The 24,521-nt window shown below is 37.7% G+C and overlaps 1 long non-coding RNA gene across 2 annotated transcripts in view; it reads left to right on the top strand.

The window, feature by feature from the left end:
• Positions 1-24,521, top strand: part of LOC131697695 (uncharacterized) — a 74,159-nt gene that overhangs the window by 27,838 nt on the left and 21,800 nt on the right. The gene's annotated exons all lie outside the window — the stretch shown is intronic.

The following is a 24,521-nucleotide window of genomic DNA, read 5'->3' as shown; positions in this document are numbered from 1 at the left end:
AAGGGGGTCATTTCTCAAAACAAATAGTGGCTATATTGAGAAGTTAATTCAATACAACATTTCGGCATCAGCTTCAGCTTCCCTTATCCATGCTGGCATCTTGTCTTTTTCCAGGTACCAACATCTGCTTTATTTGTTTTTTGTTTTTCTCACAGCAGCACAAAGTGGCTATGGGATTTTGTTTTATTTAGTTATAAACCCTATTTTGGTCTCTAGCCATTTCATATCATTGTCTTTGACTGTTTGTATTAAGCAGAAAGGCATGTTAGATGAAAACTAAATCCAGGTCTAGGGTGTCTGTCAGTTCTATTGCAATGACGCAGTGCAACAGTTCAATCAAATACTGGCGTTCTCAATCTGAGCGGTATTGATTTATTTGCCAAAAGAAAACTATTTGAATGTTATTGATTCATTGTGCTTTAGCACTTTAGCAGCTGCCAAAGACGTATGTTAACGTCATAACAGCATAGCAACAGTCCTACAACAAATCTAAGCACAGAGGTAGACACTTCAGTTTCATGTGGCTATCAGATTGTGATTAAGACTTTCAGGTACGTCTTGAGGCTGTTATGTTGACAGGAGAGCAACCTATAAATGATTGTAGCTGCAACCAAACGGTATTGCTAAATATGTGTAGCTCAAGTAGTGGTTGAAAAACTAAAAAGATCCTCCTTTTGGTTTTTAAAAGGTCGGCTTCAAGCTAAGTATGAGCTCCCCCAGCCGAAAAAAAACAGCATTGATATTCTAAAACCTAGGCTGCTTTTAAATTGTTTCTTTATACCAACAATATTGATTTATTCCATTTAGAAAAAGACTCACAAGTAATTTGCTTAATGTGAAAATAGTTATAGTGGTAGTTTTCTAGGTACTTAGGTAAATTCACTAGTGGTTGAGCAGCCACCACCTGCCCTGTTGGATGAGTCAGTAGACCCCTCCCATATCAGATCGTACCAAAGGGTAGCTACAAGGGTGGAGGCAAAGGGATGTGAATGATTCTGATGCAATAGAGGGGATAAGTTACAGTTACCAGCCTCTTTATATAGCTGTGATATGTCACAATTGGATGACGTAAGGTGTGTAGGGGGCAGTTCTTCCTCCAGAAGTTTAAAAACTTGATTAACATAATAAGGCAATATAAGAAACGGATGCTGCTGTAAAGCGAAGATATTTGCACACACATAGTTTATACTGTAACGTCGTACACCTCTGAGTCAGTGCCAGCATGTGAATGTTGGCATTGACAGAGTTTGCTGTCCCTGCCGAGGGCAAGTGCTTCTTCCAAACCCCTCCCGTGCCTCAGAAGTGGTTTCTCCCAATGTCTTAATATACAATCCACTTGGATTCTGAGCAGCATGCACAAGGTTAACAGACCAACACAGATACCATGCAGAGGCAAGCCACACCACTGCCTTGAAGAAACATGTTGATTTGAACCACACTGATTCATCCGTGTTACATCTCTTAACTACATCTCTGTTTCACGGACAGCTCATTGATAAATACCAACCATTTAAAAACGGCCGCTTGAGATTTCCAGAGTTTCCAGATTCTCCAAGCCAGAATGATACATTTGATTGTGATTCAGTAATTACATTCCCTTGTCATGTTCCTTTCTTCTGTGCTGTTATCACATTTTCCCGGGAGGTTACATAAATAAACTGACTTGAGACAGCCAAAACGTTAAGTGAATGACACAGTAACAATGTGACAGTTATTATTTGAATGCTGATGTAACATGTGCAAGAAAATAACACATTCAAGATCAATTATACACTGTGAAAAGGACATGTTTGTTTTTCATTAACTTTATATTATGCTCTTTAGCCACAGCGTGTATATCAACCAAGACTATAAAAACATGCTTGCCCTACAGGGCTCACACTTATCCCTGCCTTTCAGCCCCACCCATGCTGCTCTTCATAGCATTCCACTGTGGCAGCTTTTAAATAAGCAGCACATATCACAGCTTGTCATGTCTTTCCCATTGTTGAACTCAGCACCTGAAAGAATAACATTGGATGCATCCCATTTGACAAAACATCCCATTATGTTGTGACAGACCATTAAGGTGAGGCTGCCTTTCTTCAACCGTGTATTTTTTACTTTTTGAAAAACGTTATTAACAATTAAATAGAATACATAAAAACAATATTATAAAAATCAGATACCTTCAAATCATCATGAAATCATAGTTCAGCCCCCCCCCCCATAGTGAAACTAAATGACATAAAACACTGTCAACACTGCAGTACATGCAGGAACAACAACTAGGGTCACATTACAGGTACTCCTCCAGTTCATCATCTTTAACAGCACACAATACACTGTATACATATCAGGGCAGTTCAGACATTTCCACACTATGCATTGCTTTATAGAAGTTAAAATCCAGTCTAACCCGTGTTAAAACAAGCATTCTTAAAACAACGACAGGATCATAATTTTAAAAGCCATTCATATTGTTTTTCCTGCTCTTTTAAAATTGCTAGCTTGGCCTGTCCAAGAATACAGTTCCCCAACTGGATTGCGCTCTTTCTCTTTTCGAAATGCCTTACTCCAAAAATAAAAATCACATAGTAATCTGGTGCAGTGTTAAAAAAGACAATGGTAAACAGCTTCCCTCTGTGAGCAGAAGGGACGGGAGTCTCACCTCAGGGTTTATGAGCCTCATACAGGAGTTAACGGCAATGGTGGTATGTAAGGTTCTCCACTGCAGATCCCTCAATCATTTTGGCAGTGGTGGTTTATACAGGGTTCACCAAGCTGGCACTATCTGTCCCTCCACCCCCAGCCTCTCTCTCCGGTGTGTGGAGTGCTCTGAGCTGCTACCGGTGACGGACTCTTCTACACACCCTGTGCAGCTGCTTTCCCTCTACTGTGCACAGAGAGAGGTCTCTCAGACCCTCTACAGTCAATGAGTGACCCTGCTCATCAGAAGCCTGACTGACTGTTGGGGATACTAACAGTGATGGAAAAGGGGAATCGGTGTGCAGGACACTCTGTTCCCTGAACAGCTGTCTCAGGAGCTCCAGCCCCTCGCTAGGCAGAGCAGCATGCACCTGGGTGGAGAAACACACACAGCAGTGTGGACAAACCCCAGAGCAGACACTAACCACTGAGGAACTTTGGAATCTCTTAGAATGAACATTCTATTCTGACATGATCGTGACATCATCCACAGAATTCTTGAAAAATATTTGTTTAAAAATGTGTTTATTTATAATATATTTATAATTTCTACATAATGCAGCTGATTCTTGCACATCTTAAGATATCAAGACTGAACCATCATAACAAAAGCGCTACGTGTCTGGTGATGTTGAAAGAAGAGAGGTTATAAATGTCACTAGTCTAAAAAAAAAAAAAAAAAAAAAAAAGTAATTAGCTGCCACAAATGTCTTTGTTACACCAGAACTGACAGACAGGCAGCTCAAACAGACAAAGAGCTTCCTGATCTGGAACAATATGAGGCCTGCATTAACCCGATCTCTTTAGACAGTCAGGAAAGATTTAGACGTATGTTTTGAGATTGGTGTTTTCTTTCTAAGTATACTGTGACAGTTAATGAAGACAGAAACGTCTCTGGCATTCAGTAGGGGACGAGTGCTCAGTCTCCCGTAAGCCTTATTTAATCTAAGGTGGCAGCAGGTCATTCGGTTTCATGATATCACGCACATCATTTGCTTTCATTCTAGTCTAGTAGAAACACAGGACTCTCAGATCAGCTTCAAGTTGTATTTTTCACCATGGCGAGTGGATTACATTGTTTCCTACAGCTCATAAATGAATACATTTTCCTATATAAGTAACGGTCTGGTATTTTTTTTTTTCCTGGGTTTTGTACCGCTGCCAGTATTCGGTATTGTAATAACAAGCGTGTTTTGTAAATTAGTTTTAAGGTCATCTGCACTAAACTGTTACTAGTTAGGATGAAATGCAAGGTTTAGCACAATGGGTCGTATTCTGAAAGCTTTTTACTCCTGTGATTACTACTGACAATTTGGGGCAGAGAGCTTTGAGAATCCAGCCAAGTAGCTTGCTCACTACTGTCATAAAAAATCATCTTAAAATCTCAACTCAAAAGAAGGCAACCAAACCCACCACAGCATCAACATGGAAGCCACACTACTGCATTTTACTAAAGACAAAAGCTTTGGAGACGCACCATATTAACCTAGTTAAAGAAATATAATCAATTGTAAATTGCGATTTAATATTTCCAGAACTTTATATTTTTCTTCTTGTAAACATGTACCAAAGCATTCCTTGGGGTTGCACGGTATTCCAAAAAAGAACATGTTTCTGTCTGGCACGTTTAAGAACATGTAAAAAATGAGACTGCAGACCTGGTGAAGCTCCTGTTGGATTGCAAGCAGAGGGGCAGGAGACACCCTGGTGAAAGATGCAGGTGGGAAAGGATCTATGTAATAGCAGGTATTCTCAGAGATCTTGGACAGTGTGCTTATTCAACAGCACAACAACAGAAGAGACCTGAGGTAAGCAAGACCATTCTAATCCGAATGTTGTGGAACAGCCAGAACTTCAGATGTGAGCCTTTGATCTGTTGCTAATCAAGCCAGAGGAGATATTGAGCGCATTGAGGCTGTCAGATCCTAGCACGGTGAAAGGACCAAAAGTTCATGTTGTCACCTAAGGATAGGAGGACTTGAGCAATTTTAACAGATGACTAGGTAACCATAATAATCACATAATGATGTTTATGACAGAATCCCTTGTTCCTAGTTGTGCTTTGTATTGTTGTGCCGGTATCATAGCGACAGAGGTTACTTGGCTTTCGTGGGTGTGCTATTTAGGGTAAATTATTTTAATCCTAAGGGAATTACAATATCCTCACCTTATTGGCTTCTCTTAAAGATAAGTTTATGATTAAATAATAATCACCTGTGTACACAAAGCTTCCTTGCTGCTGACACTCAAACTTTTAAAGATGACACAGTTATGTCTTTGCAATGTCCAATGCCATTAGTGACAGTTGAATTGATGCACTGTATTGCAGTATGGTACAGTCGCAGTAAATTAGGAGGTGTAGAATTTTTTTAATTAAATATTTTATCTCACTTTTATTTCACCTAAGAATATATGTAGCAATTTAAAATGTTTGGAATGCACTCAATGGAACTAAGTCAGAATATATAATGTGTTCATATAGCTCTAGCATGGATGGCCCTCATTAAAATGGCAATTGCTAAAATTTTGCTATTTTTAAAGTTTGCTGTCTGACCCACCAACCTGCCTGGCTTGTACCTAGCCTGAAGAATCAGAAAGAAGGATTGGTATACTCACCTGTAGATGGGTTTGTAATGGATCAAAGCTTATACTGTTTCTAGCTCTCATTTTTACATATTTTTAATATAGCAGTTGCTGCACTGTTTGTGGATTAAATCTGATCGCTCATTACAGCTACAAATGAAAAACCAATGTACCACTCCTTTCTGCATCCTACCATATTTAGTCAGGATTAAAAATAACAAACTATTATCCCAACTTTTCCATATTGCATACAGCTGGAATAAGTGCACGTTCCAGCTCGTACAGGAGATAAAGTTGAGGCTTATAGTGGAGAATGAGCTCATCAGTAATTATGGAAACCTTTTTTCAGACAATAAACACCACAATATCCATCGCGAGTCCTGTGTTATTTGAAGTTTCTATTGCTTGCAGCTGCTGGGGCTAATTCAATATGTTCCAGGGTTAAGCCGGGATAGGTAGTCATTCTGGCAGGGTTGTTCACTTGCAGCAAAATAATAATAATAATTTCCTTGTCATTGTAATCACAGTATACGCCAAACGAAAAAGGTAGTCAGGTCGTTAAAATATATATATATATATATATATATATATATATATAATATATATATATATATATACACACATTTTCCAAACAGCTTGTAGGTGCTAAATCTGTATAATTTCAGGGTGGGGGAAAAACCTTTAAATTATAGAATCTTATTCACTTTAAGCACTTCCTCTGGCTATGAAATACAGCAATTAGGTTTGCTGTAATTGGCATAAATGTACAGTAGCTGCAAATAGTATTTGAACAGCAGGTACCAAGGGAAATAATTAGTGTCAGCTTCATTTAATTATGTGTAACCTATGTCAATATGTCAGTTCCTACATTTTCTGTAACATTACTATCAGTCAATTACAACACTACGAGTAAATTGAACATACAAGGCAACTGTTTGCGCACTTTTACAGTAAGACCACACAAATGACTAACAGGCAGTAAACAAATATTTGGAAAGTAGTTAATGGTTTTCATCCGAGAAGGTCTCCAACTAATGCACCTTTATAAAAAGTGAGTTTCAGTCCCTATTTTGTAGATTGTCCATTACATACATATTACTTAACATGCAAGTCTTGTTACATAACACTTAAGACTAAGTCAGTTGTATCTGTTTCTGTACTGGGTGTTGGGACTAGATGCCATCTGTAACATATTTTTGCTGTTAATTTTCACATGTTATTTGTTAATCTTAGTGATTGTTGGCATAGATATCTGCTAGAAATATCTTTTTGTCAAGTGGAGAAGTGGTATCCTCCACAACATCACTGATTTTGATTGCAATTAGTTCAAGAAGTTCAGGAATAATTATCACAGTATTCTTTAAAAAATAAAGAACCGGAATATTGTTAACAAACAAGCTTTATGTCTGTAGTCAAGGAGGGAGGTTGCTTTCAAACAGACAGCACACATTTTATTAAAGCCAGTACAAAGGAAGATCAGCAGTCACACCCTTTCTCTGTGATATACACTATGCTGGCAGGGTATAATTTCCCAGACCGCTACATAATCAAATATGTTTTCTAGGCTGTTTGTGTGTTCAGCATTTACGTAAATGTTATTTAATGACTTTCCCACCTTACTTTTAGCTGCTGTAATAAAGGGAGGGGGAGGGGGGGGGATCAAATGAAGGATTAATTGCCAAGACCTAACTCACAGTAAAAATGCAAGTAGTCTATCAAAGCATTTCAAAAGCCCTCTCCGTGAAAAATGAAAAAATGAAACAACATGAAGACCAATTAAAAAAGTATTTTTCTCCAGCAGTATCATTAATCACACAAGTAAACAGTTCATCCAGTGACACCTGGCAAGGTTAATGCTTAGGACCTGAGGTCATTATGGCTCCCCTGAAAATGGCTTGGCCAACCCGTCACATGAAAGCTTATGATTATAAAGGAAATGTGAATTAGCAGAAACATTTCAGGAAAGGCAGCCTCAAGTTCTGTGGTAGCAAAGAGGCAAAGAGAAACGTGGAGGCTGAGGACTGATTGGAGGGTCCCAGGGGAAAAGGGAGGGGAGCAAAGGTCAACTCTACACCAAATTAGTAGTGTCTGTCATTTGAAACCAAAATAAAGCAGCTACAGAAGTAAAAGATTTTCGAAAGAAGAAATACATTTCTGCACTCTCTCTTCAAATTACTGAGAGGCCACATTGCAATTAGTGGTTTGTTTCTTTTAGATTGAAATATGGCCATAATATATTGCTTGCAAATCATTTTGCTGAACAAATATATAGGTTGGCTAGACTGGAGGACTAATCTCAGCACATGATATGGCAATTTGTTACCCAAGCATCTAGTACACAAATTACTTGCATGGTTTAATGTAAAAGTAAAGTATGGAGTGTAGCCTGCCACACTGTGGAATAGATTAAAGAAAAAAAACAGCTTTGTTTTATGGCATTATTCAATTACGTGAGCACAATACAGCAATACCAAGTGTAAAAAATGTGTGTTTCCATTGTCACTAATATGGGCATGCTGTCTGCTTTTCCAGAATTGGATGGAACTGTTACGCTGATGGAAATAACTTGTAAGCATGTTTCTCCAGGTATGACAGCTTTGCTGATGTTTCTATTGCAGTGCTGCACACGCAACCCAAATGAATGTGCTGCTTTCCAGACTGTCAGGAATGTTAACAGTTCTGAGGAATTTGGCTGCTGAAGTGGAGGAGTTCAACATTTTTTACCTTGGCAACCGTGTCTGACATCTGTGCTGACCTCATGTGTTACAAGTTCAGGCAGTCTCAGAGTAATCCCTACCACACACACCACAACCCCAACGCTGGCACTTGTTTGGCATAGCTGATGAGTTTTTGTTCAAATGAAGCCGCTGGGATGATTGCATAAAAAAAGGACTAAGGAACATGGCAAAAATGTGTTATACAGACGTGCTCAAATTTGTTGGTACCCTTACAGCTCATTGAAATAATGCTTCATTCCTCCTGAAAAGTGATTAAATTAAAAGCTATTTTATCATGTATACTTGCATGCCTTTGGTATGTCATAGAATAAAGCAAAGAAGCTGTGAAAAGAGATGAATTATTGCTTATTCTACAAAGATATTCTAAAATGGCCTGGATACATTTGTTGGTACCCCTTAGAAAAGATAATAAATAATTGGATTATAGTGATATTTCAAATTAATTAGTTTCTTTAATTAGTATCACACATGTCTCCAATCTTGTAATCAGTCATTCAGCCTATTTAAATGGAGAAAAGTAGTCACTGTGCTGTTTGGTATCATTGTGTGCACCACACTGAACATGGACCAGAGAAAGCAAAGGAGAGAGTTGTCTGAGGAGATCAGAAAGAAAATAATAGACAAGCATGGTAAAGGTAAAGGCTACAAGACCATCTCCAAGCAGCTTGATGTTCCTGTGACAACAGTTGCAAATATTATTAAGAAGTTTAAGGTCCATGGAACTGTAGCCAACCTCCCTGGGCGCGGCCGCAAGAGGAAAATCGACCCCAGACTGAACAGAAGGATGGTGCGAATGGTAGAAAAAGAACTAAGGATAACTGCCAAAGAGATACAAGCTGAACTCCAAGGTGAAGGTACGTCTGTTTCTGATCGCACCATCCTTCGCTTTTTGAGCGAAAGTGGGCTCCATGGAAGAAGACCCAGGAGGACTCCACTTTTGACAGAAAAGCATAAAAAAGCCAGGGCTGCTGTTTTGGGGCTGCTTTGCTGCGCCTGGCGCAGGATGCCTTGAATCTGTGCAGGGCACAATGAAATCTCAAGACTATCAAGGCATTCTGGAGTGAAATGTACTGCCCAGTGTCAGAAAGCTCTGTCTCAGTCGCAGGTCCTCCAACAGGATAATGACCCAAACAGCTAAAAGCACCCAAGAATGGATAAGAACAAAACATTGGACTATTCTGAAGTGGCCTTCTATGAGTCCTGATCTGAATCCTATCGAACATCTATGGAAAGAGCTGAAACTTTTAGTCTGGAGAAGGCACCCATCAAACCTGAGACAGCTGGAGCAGTTTGCTCAGGAAGAGTGGGCCAAACTACCTGTTAACAGGTGCAGAAGTCTCATTGAGAGCTACAGAAAACGTTTGATTGCAGTGATTGCCTCTAAAGGTTGTGCAACAAAATATTAGGTTAGCGGTCCCATCATTTTTGTCCATGCCATTTTCATTTGTTTTCTTATTTACAATATTATGTTGAATAAAAAATCAAAAGCAAAGTCTGATTTCTATTAAATATGGAATAAACAATGGTGGATGCCAATTACTTTTGTCAGTTTCAAGTTATTTCAGAGAAAATTGTGCATTCTTCGTTTTTTGTGGAGGGGTACCAACAAATTTGAGCACGTCTGTATGTCTGGCTTGTGAAAAATACATTTGCATAAAAGTTAGACAGCTATGACTTAAGCCAAACCAGTCTAACAAGCCCAGTAAACCCCAGTGAGTTTGTGGGAATTAAATTGACACAACACACACTCATTCTTATGATACGTCACCACTTTGCAGCCTGTGTGTCTTCAATTCTTTCACCCATGTGTAAAAACAATACGAACTCCATAAATCCTGTATATTTCAGCTTTAATTAACTTATATAAAAGCGGTCTTCTACTAAATAGCGGCTGTTTTATAGTAAATATATGAAATATGACAATATACGTGCCATACTACTTTTGGAGATGGACACTAGCAGCTTTGGTAAATGCAGTGTTGCTGGTATGTATTTATGTATGTTTGTATGCATGTACAGTATAGCACACACTTTTCCTCATTTGACAGACTGGGACTTATAGTTGCACTGGGCTTGTTTTTTTTTTTAACTCCATTGTGATATCAAAGACCTGAGGCGATAGGTTGTTCCATGTACAAAGAGATAGGTACTTGAACTATTTCTGCGCAATTACCTATTCCATCCTCAGGCAAAATAAATCTATTTTCAGAAACAATACCATGAGTAGGCTGTATCAGCAATAATTATCAATAATTAACTGGGAGCTGCATTGTTTAAGGGTGTGATTTACATTTTTTTTTTTTTTGTACCAAACCTCAGTATCAGGTTGGACATTTTGAAACTAGATCAGCTGACAATGGTGTGTTCTTTGACAACTATGAGAGGTTAGTGTAATTTGATTTACTTTTCACCATTTAATTAACTGTTCTACTATACATCAAATGGTCATATGTTAGGAAGCGGGAGAGGGGTCTTGGCAAGGCAATATTTTTTTTGATATCGTATTACAGAGTTTATGTTTTAACAACATATAATCAGTTTTATATTTTTCACTAAACAAAACTAAATATGCAAAACATCTGATAAGCTAGACATAATACACGTTGTAAAAACACAAACATGAGCAAACATGACATGCACTGTGTAGAACAGTTATCTTAATAGAATGTAGCTTTGCTGACACATGCATCACAATTAATCATGTAATTATGGGTCTATAAGCACTCTTGAGAAATTAATTACACAACATGTCCTGGCATTTACAAGATATGCAGTTGCTAGTACATGTATTTCATATCTCAAACTCATCTTTTAGCAAATATAACTACAGAATGAATTGGTTTCATCTTGTTTGATCAGTATTCGGCTTACCGAAACGACTTTCAATAGGCCTGTGGTGGGTGCTTTGTAACAGGTGGGGTGGTCCGAAACAGTTATTATCAGATGCCTATGGAGAGGTGGCTAAACAAAGAGAAGACTTCCACCAGTGCTTATACCCTTATGCTCTCCACAGTGCAGCCTTCTACTCTGAACCAGACCTTAGTTGGGTTCGGTCTTCATTATCTTGAATGTGATACTTGGTTTCACCACTTTATAGATCGTATCCAGAGCTGTACAGTACAAGCTGGTCTCCTCTCCACCAGTGGCTTTAGCAGTGAAGAAAGAATACAAGTCAAGAGGGGAGTCATTTAAACAATATGGATATTCAAAAATGAATACAAATATTATTATTTATTTCTTAGCAGACACCCTTATCCAGGGCGACTTACAATTGTTACAAGATATCACATTATTTTTACTTACAATTACATTTTTTTTTTTTTTACACATTATTTTTACATACAATTACCCATTTATACAGTTGGGTTTTTACTGGAGCAATCTAGGTAAAATACTTTGCTCAAGGGTGCAGCAGCAGTGTCCCCCACCTGGGATTGAACCCACGACCCTCTAGTCAAGAGTCCAGAGCCCCTGACCACTACTCCACACTGCTGCAAACCTTTTTAATGCTTAAAAACTCAAAATATTAAATAGATTTTTTTTATCAGTTTGTTTTACCATTTAGAAAAAAAAAAAAGGTTTGTAGAAAAAGCTAAGTGCGATCCGGCCCATTGTCTTGCAAATGTTGACCACAAGGGTCTCTTTGTTCTGGTGTTTTTAATGCAATCCTAGGTTCATATCGAGCTAGGCAAATGGTCCTTTATGTATCCTCTACCTTAGTGTAAAGATAACGCAGTTTAAACTTTCGAGGTGCAAGCTGTCACTTTCAAGGTCATCTTAGCTTATCTTAAACAAAGGTTCCTTATTTATTAAATCAGCCACCCAATATGGGGCTCGTTAGAGTGATGAGCAGATTAGCAATTAGCTGCCTCATTGAAGTTCTAAGAGATGAGCATACTTTCTGAATGTTTAACATTAACATCTCTTAGAAGACTTGGCAAAAAAAAAAGGTCTTCCTGAGCATCTGGCACACTTTATCCTTTGCGGTGATAAATGGAAAAGTACACTTAACGTTTTCAATAGAGGTTCATGAGGTTTTCATACCCAGCCAGAGTTTACAAGTGGCCTGCAATAAATAAAAGCCCAAAAGCACTTAGAATGACAGAGGAGACTATTTAAATACTTGTATGGCAATATGAAATATTGGAAGCTGCTAAATGCATTATGGTCACAGATGGACTTCACAAATAATGTTTTGTTTTTTTTTCATTTCTAGCAGGCTCTGAACTCTTGAGAGCATAAAACAGTGTTTGCATAGAAAGTCACATTATACACTGTCATTGTTTTTAACTTTGCCAGAAGTGCTTGTTTCACCAGATAAATAAGGTATAATATATTTGGAGGAGTGGCTGGATGACTCTCTCCCCCCTAGAGCTTGTCCCTCCAAGGCAGACCAGTTTCCAGTGCTTCCAATGCAAAAAAAGGCTTCAAAATACAGTTTCTAACCTCGTATTAGCTTTGTTATCATTATTACTGGTCTCCCTTTTATTTTTTCAGATGCAAGATAAATAGCTGCAGCTTGGTACTGTTGCTGTGGGTCACATGGTTGCATATACTATAGGGGTGAGTTTAAACTAGAACCTATGCAGTAATTACAGAAACAGGTATCAGTGTTTCACTGCATATGTATATAACTGCATATGCCAAATTAAATGATAAACAAGTAAAGAATCAGAACTTCAACACAAGAAAACGTGGGGCATTGACAATACTGCCAGAGCAATAATATGAAAGCACCTTAGTTGTAATGATTTTTAGACACAGAAAGTGTTTTATGTCACCTTTAATGTACATTTGAAGAGGTGTTCCCGATAAAGCAAATAAATAAACTCAAGTGATGGCTGCTGAGCACCTGTTTTGTACTGAGCCTCTTTAAGCATTAGCAGATAGCAATCTGACCCATTAACACAACCCTGTAGTTCCATTTTAATATGGATTTATTTTGCTGTCAAACTACAGAGGTTGGATGAAAAATAGAAACACCAGCAAACTTAATAGGGTGCAGGGCAACCGTGGACATCCATACAACCAGTCATGGGAGGAATGATACATTTACACAAAATGTGCAGATATACATGGCTGCCAACAGTTGTTCTACATCCTATTCATTTTTGTATTTATTTTTTTGCTAACCTATGCTTTAGAATCTTAAAGCTAACATTTCTTTTAAGTACAAAACACAGAGTTCATCTCGTAAAGTAATTACACTTGGCTTTTCCCTTTACTTTGAAGACGGATGAAATAGCTTTTGAAAAGGCTCAACGGGAGGAAATACAGGCATCTTGGTGAAATATGTACTGTGTACATAAGAGATTGTATTACCTGGTCATTCGGCAAATCCCCTTCCCTCCTTTCTGCTTGCAGTTTGTGAGCTAATGTAAATTCCATCTCTGCCAGTGTTTATAGTAATGAAGCAGGTCAGTGATTTGAGGTGATGGGTTTGCTGTCTCTAGCAGTTAAAAATCTTAAATGATCGTATTTGCTTATCCCTATGTCTGCAGTGACTTTGAAAGGAATAGCCAGTGAGCAGTGGCTATTTGGATTATTTCTCTAATTTACTGTCTTTGAGTGTTTTTTTTTTTTTTATTTCTCCGGTTGCAGGGATGAAAAAGCTGTTCTGATATTTAACTAAAATAAATACATCTTAAATGAGGTTTTAGTTGTACTTTTACCAGATACCCATTCAGTTAACAGGTGTATCCGTTCATTTACAATTCTTCTAAACATCTGAAGGGGAGTTGAGAGAGAGAGTTGGATCACAAAAATTACATTCGGCTACTTTGTGATGTTTTTTATAGTGTCAGGGAAATGAATTAACAGCACAGTGGGGGTGAGTGGCATTAACGTAAAATGCCAAAAAAACAAAAAAAAAACCCTGTAATTGAGATCTATATCTTTTCAATTAATACCAGCACAATTGAGACAAAGTGGAACATTAACTCCAGTCTTGAAAGGCCAGTTCCCCTTTGTAAAACAAGTATCACCATTGCTGTCATCACACACAAGAGATCTGGAGAAACTTTAGACCATTTTCCAACCGTCAGGCGCTGATTGGAGAGCTAGCTAACTGAATTTGCATGCTAAATTAGCAAATGGTTTCTGCATCAATAAACTTCAATCTCCCGTGTCAGAGTGCTGGATGTGCTTTAGGTCATGCATTAAAAGATATTTAATCAGTGTGACAATAATGTGGCATGAAGTCTGCTATCCCCTACTAACGTGAGCCTGGCTGAACCTTGCTTACCTTTACCACTGTGGTGGAACGTCTCAGTCAGACCTCGCTTTACTTGCTTCGGTGTTGATAACCTAAGAGAGCAGATTGAATGTTACTATATTCAATCTGCCCTCCTTTGTTTAATCCTTTGTTTAATGACTGTTAATCTTTGTTTTCTATGCCCGCTTCCTCGGCTTACACAGTTAGATACACTGTTATGGACTCTTGTTGATTTTGTCATCTTTATCATCTTTAAGCCTGACACTAAATAGCTTTTGTGACTTCGATCTTTGTAACGTAGTTTTAAAGAGTTTTGGAATGCACTTTAGTTAAATACCGATACTTTGATATAAACTGTTCACCCAGCACAACCATTACCTGGTCCGGAGTCTTATTTCTGTCAAGAGGAATTCTCGTTTGGGGATATTATCAAAATGGTGGTCATCATATGTCCTCCAGCAAGGTTTTGTTGTGCTGTGGGCTAATGGCTTTTCATAGCAACGACAAGTAACTTTATAGCGATCCTCAATAATTATAAATGACCCAGGAGCATGCTTTGCGTTTCCAACATATGTCCCATTTCTTGATTAAAAGTTTGTTTTAGTCTTTAACCGTATGCCTAGAACCAAAGAAAATCTAGTAATCTAATTGTTTGACACCCATGGTTTGGATCCCAAGCTTTTTTTTGCTGCAGCTGCACTGGTGCACTTCCGTGTTGGGCCAGCGCACCAGCATGAGCAGAGCACTGCTTAATAAAAGGGGGGACAATACAGTGTGGAAAGATGATTGGAATGCTAATTTCCAGTCTGTAAAATAAATCTACCAGAACGGCTGTATAGAATGTACTTGGGAGGCCGTTTATGTCTACAGGAGACAACCACATAGAAGCAAAATAACATCTGAGCTTTGCTTCAGTTTGAGAAGCCTGACATGTTTTCATCCTTAATTGCTTTTGCTTAAAAACATTTTAACACCTGTTTGGAGACGGAATAACAGCTTGTCATACCCCTATCAACACACTCACATTCATAACCAAACACAATTGAAAGTCCAGAATAGTTCCCATATTATTGATGCAAACACTGTTACAATGGCGACGAACAAATTCTTTGCAGACACTAAACAGGTTTACCGAGACCATTATTAATGACTCTCCCATTTTACCCTTACGCTTTGTTTGCTGTCACGCTGTCGTGCCATGTAAAGATTTTTAACGTTATTGACACAGATCCAGGTGGACATGAGGAAAATGCTTATGTGTAACTGTTTCATAATTACCATGAATATTTTTTAAATGGCTTATGTTTTGTAAAACCAAGGTAGCTTTAACAATTGTTAAGAATGCTTATCAGTTTCGCTTAAGGGGAAAGTCTGGCTTATTTGATTACAGGGGGTGAAGTATAGCAGAACTGCAGGAAAGCTGCCCTTAATCCAGTTATGTCATAACAACTAGTTAGCTTGATTCAAATAACAAAATAACATACACTCTTTAGGGTCTAAACCAGTGGTTCTCAACTCTGGCCCTCGAAATCTAATCCAGTCCAGGTTTTAACTCCAAGCAGGTTCTAATGTAGTTAATTGAAGCTGCTAAGAGGCAATTAACTAATTTAGGACCTGGTTGGAATAAAGACCAGTACTGGAATGGATCTAGAGTGCCAGAGTTGAGTACCACTGGACTAAACCAACCCCAGCATCTGCTGTAAAGGGACTTAACCCCCTTTCCCTTTGAAAATGTAACACCATGTGACCCATCAGCTATTGCCTCTACCTGTCCATTGCTGTACAGTACAGTATATCTACAACAGGAGCGTGAAGTGGCCAAGCTACTGTACTTTATACCAACACTTTACAGCAAGTGTCAACAGTCGTCACACTATCATTTTTTCTTTTTCTGTTCTGTACGTGTGTGTATGCAATGCATACATTCATCATTTTTCCATCTTGGTGTATAGACCCACAGTACTATCCTGCTTACTTATTCTGAACTTGTGATAAATGAACATGGTAGGTTTGAATGAGCAGATAGATGTACAGTATAAGCCCCCTGTTAATGTTCTAGAGCAGCTATAAAGCTGCTTTCTTGCACGCACACCCAGTGTTTTGAAATGTCTCCCCCAGTAAAACACTATGCAAGGATACTAGATACAGGTATTGGCTGATTCCTTAGATTACAATAACCTGGTACAGTATCTGAGAAAATAAAGCACTCGCGTGGAATCTTTTTCATTAGCTGACAGGGTCATCCAGAGAGTGTTTGCTGTCCGGTTACCCAAACACTAGGATATCTTTGTTCAACAAACAGCAGCTTGAATGTGAGGACTGCTGATGAATTGGAATAGTTTCTATGAATGCAGGGGAAACCCTTTATAGAATATTTATGTTGGACATGGAATAGGAAATAAGACTCTTGTTGCATACGTAGCAGTTGGAGCTATTTTTTTTTTTACGATGTCGACCCGATGGAGTTTGGCATCGCCCTGGTGTGGATCATGTTTGCTGAACGAATGCATAGCTTACTTAAGCATCGTTGCAGATCAAGTACACACGCAGTGCTGCACTTGTACCCTGATAGCAATGGCTACTTTTGATGCTTAAAAACCTAATATCTCATTTCATGAATATCAGAGGTTATTTTATTCATAAAAAAAAACATTCTTTAAAAAAAAATCATAAGTTTAAAGTTTTGTGAACATGATGGGACCATTAAATATTTATACTGTTTAAATACCCTCTAGTAAACCGTTAACAGTTAGCATGTGCACCAAAGTGTATAAATGTGATAATTACACCAGGGATGAGGTCCACAGTGGTCTGTTAATGAAATTTATTCTGGGACTGAGTGTATGGTATGTTCAGGCTTGCAACAACACAGTCACTATTTAAACTGATAAGAATTAAAAAAAAAAAAAAAAAAAAAAACAGCTTTCGAAGGTCTGCATTTCAGAACCTAGTAAATATATCTAGGGTAATCCCGTAAATGGACATTCAAAATGACGGCTCACCAAGTATAGCCTTCAGCAACCACTTACAAATAAATGAAGTGTCATACTGTATATTTAACCAAAGATCTTTGGAATCACCTTTCTTTTAACTCCTCTACGGTCTAGTCTGGAACATCTGATTACCTGGTTAGTCTTGATTAGTGTCCGTCTGACTGTGTGTTTGAGCATCGTTTTGGTTTTAAATATCCATCTGCAAATTGTACTGTATAAAGCTCTTGTGGAAGTAAGGGGGGTATATTTAAAAGCTTTTCTTAGTTTCCCATGTGGCTTAAGATTATCCTTGCCACCTTTTAAAACTAATCTTGTAGCCCTATACAAGTCTTCAGCACCAAGTCTTTAGCACCATTGTTTTCTTCTTTAGAAAGAGATACAGATAATTTGTTTGCTCTGGTTCTGCTTTTCAAGTTAGTGGATACTTCATTCTGTATATTTCTTTAACAGGGAAAAGCCTCATTTAAAATATGTGTAAAACACTGTTTCTACAGTTTACCAAACAAATGTAGATAAAGGACTGCATTGGAGAGCAAATGAAGGGACTTAAGCTAAAAGGTTGATCTTCCCAGCAGTACAATATATATTATTTTTAGCATGTTAACATCTTGGATAATGTGAGGTGTGCTACACCAATCTAATAAAGAATGAAGACCAACAATGAGATAGTGCTGAGGTCCACTTACCTCCATTTGAAGGATCCACTCTGAGATTCAATTAGACACTCCAGGCAAAACTTGCAAGTGGTGCCCCCCCGAGCCAATGCAAACCCCGAGCCAATGCAAACCCCGAGCCAATGCAAAGGTTGCATGAGGAATTCAAGTGTCTGCATTCTGGTTTCTGTCTGATACGTAATACTGGTGTAAGAGGCTGAGCCTGATTATCACAATTGCATGTTTGAGGAATCCTAAGAACAAATAAAAATGCAAACCGGAAGGCTTCTTACACCCAGAAGATGAGCCGTCAAGCTTAGACAATATCATGCTCTTGTGTAATCATTTCCTGCAGGCCAGCAGGATGCAAAGGGTTAAAAGATTTATAGAAACAAACAGCGGGGCAGTGCGGTGGGTCCAGTATCCAAGGAAATCCATTGATCAGCTAAATCTAGAGTCGGGGACATTGTACAGCAGTTTCTGGAATGTATCGTCAGGTTGCTGCAGCTGTTTCTTTTTACAAATGCCATATTGTCACATGCCATACATTTTTTAGGCTACCGTACTTCAAGGTAAACGCCCATAAATCAGCCTATAACTGAGAATAAAGTGTCAATAATATAGAATGAATATTATACATGAAGGCTGCTTTTCATCCGATATGCATTTATACTGAAATGGTAAAGCTTCTCTTATTGTTCCTATTACATTAAATTAAATATATAGGTATTTTGTGGTCAGTAACTATGGTAAACAAAATGAACCATACAGCAGGGAACATATGTGCATTTGCTTTTAAGTGAATAAGTCAATTTTACATGGAGTTAATGAGTTAAGGGGACACCACTCAAGGGCTCAATTGACCAATCCAATTGACATCTGCAAATGCTCATCTAATTCAGTGCAAACTCAAAACGTTAGCCACACACTGCCAAAAAAACTCCAGCCTCGTATGGTTTGGATTGTTTGGATTTCCATGGCCAAGCATATTCCTCACAGTATTATTATTTTTTTTTTTCTGTAGGATTTAGGTTTGTTTGACAAGATGGCTTACAAATTGTCTAAATTTACAAGGGGATCAATTTTAATATGATTTTGCTTATAATCGTAATTACATGTGGCACAAACTATATCGCATGAAGTTATTGCAACTACAGTAAGCAAACTGAGATCTTTAAACAAGACAATTGCATTGCTTTAAAATGACATTGTCCTTTTACCTCCAGGCGCTATGAATGTTTCTATTTGATTTCTTAAAGGTTTAAACTAGGATTAAACATGTTTCACATGTTGGAAATCTCTGTGCCGTCATGACAATCCCTTTATTTGAGTGTGTTTACTTTTTTATGATGTACTACAAAAATATAAACAGTAAAACTTATATCTATGTTTCAGATTCATATTTTTACAATGGAAAATCCCTACCTGGTAGTGTACCAGACAAGCTTTGTGTGTGTCCTTCCGCCTCATGTCACACTTCCTTGATAATGCCTGGGTAATACGCAATGACAATTCAATGAATGATTCCAGTGGTTACAGTAACGGCACACACAACAGCTGTTGGCCTCCTAAAAAGATCACTTTCCTGTATTTAAAGTCATCCCTGGCAGTGTTTTATTTCTGGCCTTTGATGCACCCAGTGAAAAGTATACAGCCAAACTGCTTCCTGTGTACAGTACACAGATAAGACCCTCCCACATTTAATCAAAGCCATTCTTCCATCCACATGTGTAATATTTAATCTTCAAACATGAGAATAGATCCATTACCCATGTAAAAATGTTGATAATACATTTACATTTTAGTCTGCGTTGTAGACTGAGCCAGTTACAAGCACTGATCAACCACAAAGAGAGGTGATAAGATATTTTTGGCTAAGAGCACTTTGAATTATTATTATTATTACACAGGTCCACTTAGCACTTAAAAGCAGCAAGCAAACATTTATTAATTGCCCACCCCAAAGTAAGATTACACAGGAGGGTGGAATAAATAGCTTTGTTTATGTACTAAGCCATTTTATTTTATTTTATTTTATTTTTTTGCTCCCAATGTTTGGATTTCACCTTCATTTTTATTTTTTAATGTTCATATCTTCATCATGACAAGGTTACACCTACTGCTATACCTTATAAGTTTAAAAATGCACACAGTAGGTTACGATATGACCCAAATGCTTTGATTGTAAATGATTGCTTTCTGTCCCCAGGCTTGGACCACCATGGAACTGGAAATACATCTTACGGAGCAAATAAATAATCTTAGAAATACATCCTCCAGGCACTTTCCATTACATACATTTACAGCTAATAAATTGTTATATTGCAACTTTCCTGACGTTTGTGATCACAAAACTCCTAACATTTCCCCTCTACTGAAGCCCTTGCAATCTTGGAACCGCTGGTCTCCTTTACTCCACAGTAAACTTGCCTGGGCAATTTCAGGCAGCGTGAGTTGGTGGACTGTCTCAAGCCAGTAGTCTCAATACTTTACCTCTGCAGACATTGTGGACCGACAGTAACAGAACAGCACATGGGCATCTAAGATGGGCTTTCCTGAGATGAATAGACTCTGACACATTTGTTCAAGCAGGTTTTTTTGGCCAAACAAGCAGATCACAGGACGGTCCCGTAAAGTAGTATCTAATGCCATAGTCCGCACAAAGAGACTAGAATCATTACTTATCTGGTTCCACCACCGCAAGCTTACACAACAGTGAGAATGAATCTGGACTCATTTTCTGCAGTTGAAACGACAAGCACTGTGCTAATGTTTCATTTCTTTTCTCGGGCATTCTAAACAGTTTGTGATTGCACTCAGCCATGATTTGAGGAATTAGTTTTCAGTTTATCACTTAGATAAGTGTAATGTGTGATCCTCAGCATTTTTAAACAAATACTGGTGTTCAAGAGATATCTGCATGTGCGTGCTTCTGAGTGCTATTGAAAGCTAATGTCTGATGTGTTTTGTGTGTGCTTTCATGTCTTGTCCACCCCAAGTGATAATGTTTCAACACATCTTGCCACACATGCTTCTTGCAATCATTGCCTATTGTGTGTTCTGTACAGTATGTTTTTCCAGCCTGTAGCTTAGTGTTCAGAGCAGGTGAGAAACCTCTTTCGACAAGGGTAGCACCATTAGAGTCAGTTTTTCAGTACAGTAATGCTATTAGATTCATTTCAAAGAAAAAGTCTGCAGCCTGAATAAAATAGGGGAGAGTGTGTCAGATTTTTGAACAGTATATATTTACCATTATGAACTCTAAATGTAGCAAACATGCATTCAGTTTGACTGTCTGCTTATACAGCTATGGACAAAAGTTTTGCATCGCCTAGAATTTTAGGGTTAGACATAATATATTTTATTTAACATCATGTATTCAAAGAAACTACAAATTGATATTGAAATTCTCAGTTTGTCAGTTTTTCATTAAGTACTACAAAGTGGTATATAATTAAATATGTTTACGTAACATTATTCAGCAGGTTGCATTCAACTTTATGAAGCAAAATTAGTTAATTCTATAGGGTGACGCAAAACATTTGACCATCTCTGTAGATGAAAATCTCTTTTTTCATTTCAAAAAGATTTTTCTTGTTCCAATTTTACACCACAAAACAATTCGATTGTTTTTGTATTTCACATTGTGAGTCATTTAGTTTTCCTGTTGTAATATTAACAGATTCCTTCTTTTTTTAGATAAGAACACTACCTATGAATAGGCATGTTTTACAAGCAGGTGCTTTTGTACTATTACAGACAGATTCAAGTGGCTCAAGAGCTGAAATGACAATTGCGTTTCAAAGCATTCAACCCTGCAGTCTGGAAAATGTGTCGCTGGCTATTGTTGAACTCCGGCCTCTGTAGCCTCTTTCAAGACCATTTCTCAGCACATGCCAAAACAAGCAGAGTCTGGAAGTTGCAGCTTTACAGAAGCAGGACAGTTAGAGAGGTGATACTCCATTATTAAACACCATGCTCAAAGTGGGTGGCCATTCGTCAGCCTGATGTGGAAAGTAAAACAGCTTAAAGCCAATTACATCGACAATCTGGGAACATTCTTTACCTTCTAAGATCCTGCTAAATATAGAGATGTAATAAAAACACATCGAGCCTTTGGAGTTGTTTTACCAAATAACTTCTTACTGACAATTATTACCCATTAGTGCTAATGGTTGGCCTAATTACTATATTTCTATAAAAAGGCACTGCAGTTAGGAGAAACTATGAATGGACTGGACATTAACTTAATTACAGGACCATTCTCTCCAGACACTGAGCCACTATGCATGACACCTGCTATACATTGTCACTACAGTAAGTACTTAAATTCACATTTATTTAATTGTTGTAATTCTGGGAAACCCTGTGTGGTTGTAATCTCATTACATTTTAGGGACAATACAGTCAAGTGTTACTTAGTGAAACATGAATCCTATAATTGCTAGAGAGAGAGGAGTGGTTTATCTTAAGAAAACAGTAAGAAAATTCATTCATTTAGGGATTGGTATCCCACAAAAAGAGATCAGTAATTGCCAGAGCTGCCAAGAGGATCATTATACCTGTGTAGACATTCAGATTAAAATATCTTCAGTGAGGCTGTGGGTCCCCTAGTGTTCATTAGCCAATAGTTGTTTGTCAGCTGCCAGTTCTGCAGCAGATACAATTGCTTGGTATGTCCCCGGTGATGCACTGTTGACCTTGTCTCTTAAATGTATAATCTCGTGAGAATGAGAATGTTGTGCTTAACAAAACAAAGTGTCAGTTGAATGCTGTGTAACCCCACATAGGAGCAAGAGTTGCACATCAGTTTTGAATAAATGTTATTTTTCTGTTCTATGCAGAATTACTGTATTTTAAGTCCTATAACACTATAATAAAATTGGGTAACACTTTACTAAGTGTGTCTAATTACTGTGTATTTACATAGTTGTTACTTATAATGTTATTAAATGTACAATGTACGTAATGTGTAAATCTTTTTGCACAATATATGTAAGTACATAATTGTATCAGAAAAGGGTTAGGTTTAGGGTTATATCGTGCAAAAAGATTTATAGATTTATTTGGCTTTGCATGGCTATGTAACTGTAAACATGTCAATCTTCCACATGCATTGCTGCACCATAGCTTCTGCATTTAAGGGATCTGCATTATTTCCATACCCTCCATTGTTAGAGAGGCTTGTTTGGGATTTTTTGACACCGCTGAGTTATAACAGATTAATCTCACACCAATTGTATCACACCTCCTTTACATGAGTCTGGATTTCACCATTCATGGGATTTGTAACTTCACGCCATGGTGGCATTAGCCTGCAGACACATTTTGTTTTTTATAATTGTGTTCCATGTATACATGTTGAAAAAATGAAACGTTTACATCATATTAAATTACCGTGACAGGCGCCAATTCAGCACAGATCCCAACATGTTTTTATATGCTATTAGAAATAAGGCTGTCAACCCATAATCTTAAAAAATCCTTAAACCGACGGCCTATTCTTGCAAATCCTTCTAGTGTTCAAGATACAATTGCGTACATTAGGGTAGCACAGATTACCCAAATCATCTCCAGGCTGCACTTACCTGATTTCCAAGAAGCAGTTATTTTTGGTAAGTTGGTAAGAAATTATATTTAATGATATGCTCAACTGTTGCTCACAAAGCACTCTCTATTAAATCATTTCTAAAGCATGTGCACACAATTCATTTACTTTCTATTAGTAATGGAAAGGGGAGTTAAGGAATGCCCTGTGCTTGTGCTGGAAATATAAACATCCTATTACTGGGGAAACGGCTTCTCAAATGCACATTTGTATGCTGCTAAATATTTATAAAGCACGCTTTATTATTCCAAAAAACTGTCATTAAAAATATATTAATACTATTATCAACAAAGCATAATATAGTGCCTGGGCAGAAGCACAACTGCAATTTCAACCTGAAACTGCTTTATCATTTCCTTGTAGTTGCTTCTGTTACAAGAAAAATCTTGTTCCACTAGAAATGCCTTTAATGTGAACCATGTAAAACCCTGACGTGCATTTTGTGCATTTCTTATAAAACTAGTTAAATGCATCTAGCACTATCTGGTATGACAGAAGCTGAGTCACATATTGTAACACGATGCTCTGTGTCTAACACCCTTGATAAAGAGATGCCAATGAAGCATTTGTCTTCCTTATATGATTTATTTTAATATCATTGTGTCTAGCAGACTTACCAATGAATAACACAACTTCATTGTTTGTTTTGCTGTTTGTAAAACTGCTTTGTAAACCGGGCCCACTGGCTTGATTCTTCCAGCGATTTGACCTGCCAAGCTTGTTTAAATAGCAGAGATTACTGGCAATAGGAAACGTTTTTTTTATTTTCAATGTGATATGAAAGTGCCTGATATGCTTTATTAAGGAAGCATTCGAAAGTATATTGAGACAAATTATTTCATATAGTGGTGGGAGTAGGAACCCTCCTTCATGTATTAAAATGAATTAACTTTTTTTTTCTGAATGTTCTGTCAGCTATCCATTTTCAAATGCTGTTAAAAATCTTTTGATGGTTTAAAATTCTAAAACAAAAAAAAGTGCATTTTAAATGTATTGAGACTTCGAAGGCGTAATACTCATTGATAGTACAGTAACATACTTTAT

The sequence above is a fragment of the Acipenser ruthenus genome, chromosome 16 (assembly GCF_902713425.1).
Source record: "Acipenser ruthenus chromosome 16, fAciRut3.2 maternal haplotype, whole genome shotgun sequence".
NCBI lineage: Eukaryota > Metazoa > Chordata > Actinopteri > Acipenseriformes > Acipenseridae > Acipenser > Acipenser ruthenus.
This window is presented reverse-complemented; position numbering and strand designations above follow the sequence as displayed.